This window comes from Dipodomys ordii, unplaced genomic scaffold, assembly GCF_000151885.1.
Source record: "Dipodomys ordii isolate 6190 unplaced genomic scaffold, Dord_2.0 Scaffold31, whole genome shotgun sequence".
Taxonomy (NCBI): Eukaryota; Metazoa; Chordata; class Mammalia; order Rodentia; family Heteromyidae; genus Dipodomys; species Dipodomys ordii.
Window position 1 is genome coordinate 4,390,159 of NW_012267247.1, and position 7,899 is coordinate 4,398,057.

Genomic DNA, 7,899 nt, shown 5'->3' on the forward strand with positions numbered 1-7,899 from the left:
AAAAAAAAAAAAAAAAGCTGGAAGCAGAGATGTGGCCCGAGTGGTAGAGTACCAGCCTTGAACAAAAAAGACAAGCAAAAGCATGAGGCCCTAGATCCAACCCCAGTACAGGTAAAAAGAAAAAAAAGTTTTAGACTCACATGTCTTCTAAAAACCTTCCAAGCTTCCTGCGGTGCTTTGCATTATACAGTGTTACTCTGCCAAAGTCTTAGCTAATTTCCTCCTCTCCTGATAAGGTGGGCCATATATATATGTCCTCTCCTCCCTTTTACGACTTTACTGCTGAATTGGAATGACCTATCTTTCTTGTCCAACCATAAGGGCATGTTGTCTGTCATGAAACTTCAATGAACAATATCTTTACTGAAAATAATCGCACCTTATTCAACTGCAATTCAACAATTTCACATTTTAACATCTCTGAAAACAGGACTCATCTTATAACTATGGCATGCCAGCCTGATAAGCAGCATTTCTCCATTTTTAATGCTATACAAAACAATTATGACTTCAGTTGGAGGCTTAGCTCAGTGGTATAAAAAAAAACTTGCGTACTGTGTACAAACCCCTGGGGTTTAATCTTAGGGATTAAAAAAAAAAAAAGCCAGGCAAGGTGGCTGATACTACTAGGGAGTAGCTAGTCAGGGAAAAAAGATAGCAAGACCCCTATCTAAATCTATAAGCTGGGTATAATGGTATGTGTCAGTGATTCCCCACAATACTTAGGAACCTATACATAGGAGGATTGAGGTCATAGGCCAGCCCAACAAAAACAAGAGACTCTACCTGGAAAATAACTAAATCTAAATAAGGCTGGGGACATTGCACATATATATTGCCAAGGAAACACAAGACCATGAGTTCAATATTCCAGGACTTGCCAGGTACTAGTGTCATACCTATACTCATAGCTACTCAGATATGAGGATATGAGGATCAAGGATTGAAGCCAGCTCAGGCAGGAAAATCCATGAGACTCCAATTAAGTACCCAAAAAAGCCAGAATTTTAGTGGAGCTGAGGCAAAAATGTTCATGTACAGCACCCAGGTCCTGAGCTCAATCCCCGGGACAGGCATATAATAAATAAATCTAGGAATACCAAAACACTTATACAGCTGGATGCCTGTGGCTCACACCTATAATCCTAGCTATTGAAGAGGTTGAGATCTGAGAATCAAGGTTCAAAACCAGCCAGGGCTGGAAAGTTTGTGAGACTCTTATCTACAATTAACCACCACCACTAAAAATAAACAAACACAGACACACATAAAATCATTTATACCACAGAACAGATTAAACAAACCCAATTATTTTGTTTGTTGTTTTAGTTGTTTTGTTTATTTTTTGGTTGGTTTTGGGGCTTGAACTCTGGGCCTGGGCGCTGTCCCTTAGCTCTTCAGCTCAAGGCTAGCACACTACCACTTGAGCCACAACTCCACTTCCAGTTTTCTGGTGGTTAATTGGAGGTAAGAGTCTCATGGACTTTCCTCTGCCCAGGCTGACTTTGAACCATAATCCTCAGATCTCAGCCTTCTGAGCAGCTAGGATTACAGGTGTGAGCCACCAGCGCCAGGCGTTGGTTGGTTTTTTGAGACAGGGTCTCACTTGTACTCATTATGGTTATCTTGTAATCCTCCTGCCTCAGCCTCCCAAGTGCTGGGATTACAGGTATAGAGTTACTATACAGATCCTCTATTACAATTACTTTGTATACTTCTGTTTGCTCTACTATGTTGTGAACTGCCACAGGTCTGAAGCTATTATTATCATCCTTGAGCAGCACAATTTGGGTACAAAGTGAATGTATATTCAAGAAATACTAATAATAGTGTTTGTCAGTTAAAAAGTATTACATACTGCTCTAAACACTTTACAAGCATTAACACATTAAATCCTTATATTAAATCCATTTAGTTGTTCATCTATTATGATTCTTTATTTTATCAATCAGAAAACCAAGGCATAGATATTTCATACAAATATGTTCAAAAAGCCGGGTGCCGGTGGTTCACACCTGCATGCTTAGCTACTCAGGGGGCTGAGATCTGAGGATCACAGTTCAAAGCCAGCCCGGGGAAGGAAAGTTCATGAGACTCTTATCTCCAATAAACCATCAGAAAACAGGAAGTGGCGCTGTGGCTCAAGTGAGAGAGTGCTTGCCTTGAGCTGAAAAGCTCAGAAACAGTGCTAAAGCCCAGAGTTCAAGCCCCACCACTGACAAAAAAAAAATAAATTCAAAGACAGTAAAGCCAAAGAATATTAAGTCCCTTGTTTATGAATCATGGCTATGATACATAATTTGTTGTCATTTTTCATTCAAAAATATTAATGTGCAATTAATTTAGGATTATTACTGTACTAAATACTAGAAACAAAACTTGCTCAATTCCTGAATTCTTTGTGCTCCAAACATTAAGATTAACTATAATTTCAGTAATAAAATCCATCCATCTACGGGGCTGGGAAGGTGGCTCAGTGGTAGAGAGCTTGCCTTGCATGCATGAGGCCCTGGGTTCCATTCCTCAGCACCACATAAGCAAAAAGAAAAAAGCCAGAAGCGGCGCTGTGGCTCAAGTGGTAGAGCACTAGCCTTGAGCTGAAGAGCTGAGGGACAGTACCCAGAGTTCAGGCCCCACGACCAGACCAAAAAAAAAAAATCCATCCATCTATTCATTCATTCATTCCCTGTAAATCAATCAAAGGTTTCATTTATGCAAAGGTTTCATTTGTGAAAAGGTTAAACCTAGGGCCTCAGGCACTTACTATATTCACTAAACTAATAATCCCAACACCTACTTTTTCGCTTTACTATCCCCCCCAAACAGTTTTCCTTTTAAAGCTGTCAGCTTTAGATAAGGAATCAAAACAAAACAATCAGTTGGACACTGATGGCTTGAGCTTATAATCCTAGCTACTCTGGAGGCTGAGATCTGAGGATCAAGGTCCAAAGCCTGGCTGAGCAGTAAAATTTTGTAGACTCTTTCTCTCTAATTAACCACCATCAAGCCAGAGTGGAGCTGTGGTTCAAGTGGTAGAGCACTAGACCTCATTATTAGTTAGCTGTAGTGAAAACAATACAAAAGAAATTTCAGTAAGGAAATGGGTTGAAAGATCAAAAAGAAGCTTAAGAAACAAAGATTCTGTTTTTAGGCAAATGTTCTCAATAAAAAGGAGAGAAGTATAAAAACCATAATTTTGTTTTTAAATAGAATGTTTCTAAGTTTCCTCTGAGGTATGGTATGCTTTTTTAATAAAAATGATTCACTTTATGAAGATTAAAATATGAGTTAATAATCCTTATTTCTTTTACTTTCGCCCTTGCTACATCAAGGACTCAACAGAAAATCTTACATCCACACAGCTCATATCCCACTTTACACAGACTGCTCACACAACAGGCAATCAAGGCAGTGGCCACCCCCTTTCTCTCCCCAGGGAAAGAAGTCCTCATCTGGCAACTATCACCTACTTACATAAAAATAACCACAAATAGGAAAGAGAATAGAAGGAGAAAAGGACAGGAAGTTCTCATCACAGCTGAACAAACCTCTATTAACAACATGGATGGCATTTATGGACTCGCCTGAACTGATGGAAATTTCCAGAAGGGAAAAATGCATTGCCAACATTAAAAATAAATGTCCATTTATTAAAAACAAAATAAAATGGCTAGGCCAGTTCTTTTCTACCTCTATTATGTACCATGTGGTAAAAACATAATGAATTTGTATTCTGTACTATCCACAATAATAACAAAGGCTTTTTTTTTTTTTGTGGTACTAGGGACAGAACCCAGTGCCTCACAAATGCTAAGCAAGTACTTTACCAATGAATGACAAGCCCCTTTTAAAAATTACTCCCTAAACACAGAATAATCAGTGCGATAGATAAAGAATTTATTGAGCTGGGCATCAATGGCTCATGCCTATAATTCAAGCTACTCAGGAGGCTGAGATCTGAGGACTATAGTTCAAAGCCAGCCCAAGCAGAAAAGTCCATGAGACTCTGATTCCCAATTAACCCCCAGAAAACAAGAAGTGGTGCCATGGCTTAAAGTAGTAGACTAGTAAGTAGGTTCAGGGACAGCCCCCAAGCCCCACAACAGGGGAGGCAAAAAAAAAAGGGAGGGGCTGGGAAGGTGGCTCAGTGGTAGAGCGCTTGCCTTGCATGCATGAGGCTCTGGGTTCGATTCCTCAGCACCACATAAGCAGCAAAAGCTGGAAGTGGTGCTGTGGCTCAAGTAGTAGAGTGCTAGCCTTGAGCTGAAGAGTTGAGGGATAGCGCCCAAGCCCAGAGTTCAGGCCCATGACCGATAAACAAAAAAACAAACAAAAAAATTTATTGGCAGAGCTAAGGAACTAGACTGAACAAAATATTTAAATTATACATCACTGAGTATTTCCACAAAGAGAAGTAAAACATGTTTTACCAAATAGAGAAGTTAAAGACAACTAAAATTCTTTCCCCCCATCTCTATAAAATAATTCACTCTTCTTATCTGTGAATCTTCAAGAATCTTGAACAGCCACTCCCCATCTTTATTTGGTGCAAAAACAAATCACTTGCCAACTTTCAAAAGTCCTCACCATTTAAAGCTCTAATCTTTGGAGCCAGAAACTGGAGGCATGACTCAAGTGGTAGCAGCATGCTAGCCATGAGAGAAAAAGCAGAGCCAAAGGGCAATAACCTGAGTTCAAGCAGCACTAAATACACGTCCTCAGAGCCAGCAGAGTTGAAACATCTGTGTCTCTTAAAGTAATTTGCTCCCATCTGTAATCCTAGCTACTTAAGAGATCTGAGGATCAAGGTTCAAAGCCAGCTGAGGCAGCAAATCCTATGAGACTCATCACAAATTAACTACAAAAAAAAAAAAAGTGGATCTGTGGCTCAAGTGGTCGGGTGTTAGCCCAAGCCCCAGGACAGACACGTGCATGCATGTGCACATGTGCACGCACACACGCACGCACATACACACACATACGCACGCACATACACATACACACACACACACAAAGTTGTAGCTAGAAGGCCATTTTCTCTCTATCTAGAAGTGAGTAATTTAACCCTGTCCTTTGCTTTGTCTGCCCTAAAGGCTCAGGAGTACTCCTCCTGACTCTCAAAGAAAAAGCAACCTCTTAGACTCTAAAAAACTGCTTGTCTTTTTAACTCCACAGAAGAGGGTCCACAGACAGGCAGAGTAATAATAACAATAATAATAAAAGAGTTGTGCAGGGAACCGGGGACTCATGTCTATCATCCTACCTACTCAGGAGACTGAAGTCTGAGGATCATAGCCCAAAGCCAGCCCCAGCAGGAAAGTCTCTGAGACTCTTACCTCCAATTAACCACTTAAAACAAAAAACACCAACTGGAACTGGAGCTGTGGCCCAAATGGAGCTGTAGCCCAAATGGTAGAGCATTAGCCTTGAGCATAAAAGCCCAGGGACGGTGCCCAGGCTCTAAGTTTAAGCACCAGTACCGGCACAAAAAGAGAGAGAAAAACACCCTGCTGCATACTTATCTGACCTCCAAAAGAAAGACAAGACCCTAGAACCACCAGCCACCACATTTTTTTGCAAAGGAACAATTTTTGCACTTCGAAAATAACTTGGGGGGCTGGGGGTTTAGCTCAGCATAAGAGCACCTGCCTGGCAAGCACAAGGCCCTGAGTTCGGTCCTCAGCTCTGGGAAAAAAAAAAAAACAAACAAACTTAGGAAATGGCGCTATAGCTCAAGTGGTAGAACGCTCACTTTAAGCTGAAGAGCTGAGGACAGCACCCAGGCCCAGAGTTCAAGCCCCATGACCCCCCCCCCAAAAAAAAAAATTTAGTAAACTGGGACAGTGACCTACACCTGTAAACTTAGCAATCCAGAGACTAAGATAGGATGTTCAAAGCTAGACTGGACTATATGATCAGACTCAGCTTCAAAAAAAAATAAGCTGGAGCCAGGAGCCACTGGCTCACTCCTCTAATCCTAACTCAGGAGGCTGAGATCTGAGGATCCCAGTTCAAAGCCAGCCTAGACAGAAAAGTCTGTGAGACTCTTATCTGCAATTAACTACTAGAAAAACTAGAAGTGGTGGTGTGGCTCAAGTGGTACAGTGTTAGCCTTGAGCTGAAGAGCACAGGGACAAGCACCCAGGCCCAGAATTCAAGCCCCATGGGTCGGGGGGGGGGGGGGGGGGGGGGGGGGGGAGAGCTGGGCACAGGTGGCTCACACATGTAATAGCTACTCAGGCTGAGATCTGAGGATGAGGTTCAAAGCCAGTCTGGATAGGAAAAGTTTAAAGTTTGACTCATCTCTAACCACAAAATCCAGAAGTGGAGCTGTGGCCCAAGTGGTGAAACATTAGGTTTGACAAAAAAAACTCAGGGACAGGACCCAAGTTCAAGCCCCAGTACTGGCACAAAAATGAATAATAAATAAATAAATAATACGCGGAGGATATAGCTCAGTAACAATATGCTTGCCTAACATATGCAAAGTACTGGGTTCAATACCCAGCACTGCTCCCTCCCCAAATAAAAAGTTGTATATGCCCCCACTGGGCAGCCTTCCTAACTTGTCTCAAACTGTTTTTCTCAATTCACAATTTTCTCAGCTCATAATAAAGCCCATGATTGTAAACTGTTACAAGGGAACCCGAATGAGCTATGTTCAGAAGCATGGAATGGATTGGCTCTTCACTTTCTATTTCCTTCCTCTTTGGTGAGGAGCTACACATCATTTGTAAAAATACCAAAGTATGGTATTTTCCTACCGATTTCCTACAAATGTCTGACAGCTAATTTATCACATCACAGACAGAAGGTAGTATTTCTGCATATCATCATATGTTTCTATATAGAAAGCATATACTGGTCTATTGAGGTGTTACAAACACTACGTTTCACCTTGACAGAAAACTCAGTCATCCCGTTAATAATGGTAAGATATAAAAACCTTTAGTACTGGTGAACTGTTAGTATTTGCATTAAATACTTACAATTTACAATTTTCATAAACACCTTCAATCACATACATGATGCTTGCAATAGCGGGTCTGAAGCTCGACATCTTCCAGAGGATCAGAAAGGTTAAGTGGGCCCTGTCCAAGGTTATCTCTCAGCTTCCTCGGTGATGGACCTGGCTTCAAACCTGTCCCAATCCAAGCCTCGAGTTCTTTCCCTGCTTTAAACAGAGAGCTCCCGACTCACATCCTCTCCCTCAGCTGGGCCCATGACTGGCCCACCCCAGCCTGGTTCAGGGTTGGCTTCTTCAGCTCCAGCAGGGCTTTCATCCTCCACCCCCCTCCACTCCCTCCCCCCCGCGACCATTCTCTGAAAGAAGCGGAAAGGGAGAGGCGACCAAAAGCTCCTGGGGGAAGGGATGCTGACAAACGGGGCAGCACAGGACAGCTGGCCTGGCCGAGGGCTCTTTCTTCACTCCATAGCATACCACCCCTTCCCTCCGACGAGCCGTCCAGTCCTGGGACCGACGACCCCTTTGCCCATGCCCCAAATTCTCCCATCACCTCAAACTGTCCCTCCCCCAACGACCTCCGTCCCCACCGGCAGAGTCCACCCGACCAGCCGAAGATATCCTTCCGCCAGACCCTTCGGTGTGTCCGTTCCCCTCCTACTACCACTCACTGTCGGTGACTGGGCCCGGCCCTCATGGCTGCTCCGGTACCGCCCGCCGCCGCCGCCGCCGCCGCTGCTCCACGCCCCAGCCCCTCAGTCACCGCCGCCGCCGCCGTCGGGACTCTGCCGGAGCTGCTCCTGCGCCTGCGCAGCCTGGAGGGACGGGGCCCTCACGGGCAGCTGCGCCTGCGCAGCCCGCTCCGGGGGCGTCTTCCTCAGTGCCTGATGGCCTGCACCTCTGGGTCTCAGGTGGTTATGGCCGCCAGCGGGCCG

The 7,899-nt window shown here is 43.7% G+C and overlaps 1 protein-coding gene across 1 annotated transcript in view; it reads right to left on the reverse strand.

The window, feature by feature from the left end:
* The window catches only part of Fam222b (family with sequence similarity 222, member B), a 68,805-nt gene extending 61,108 nt beyond the window's left edge, over positions 1 to 7,697 (reverse strand). The window contains exon 1 of the mRNA XM_013016276.1: positions 7,636 to 7,697. The gene's annotated coding sequence lies outside the window, so the exon portion shown is untranslated. The remainder of the gene's footprint in view (positions 1 to 7,635) is intronic.
* Between the last annotated feature and the right edge of the window lie 202 nt (positions 7,698 to 7,899).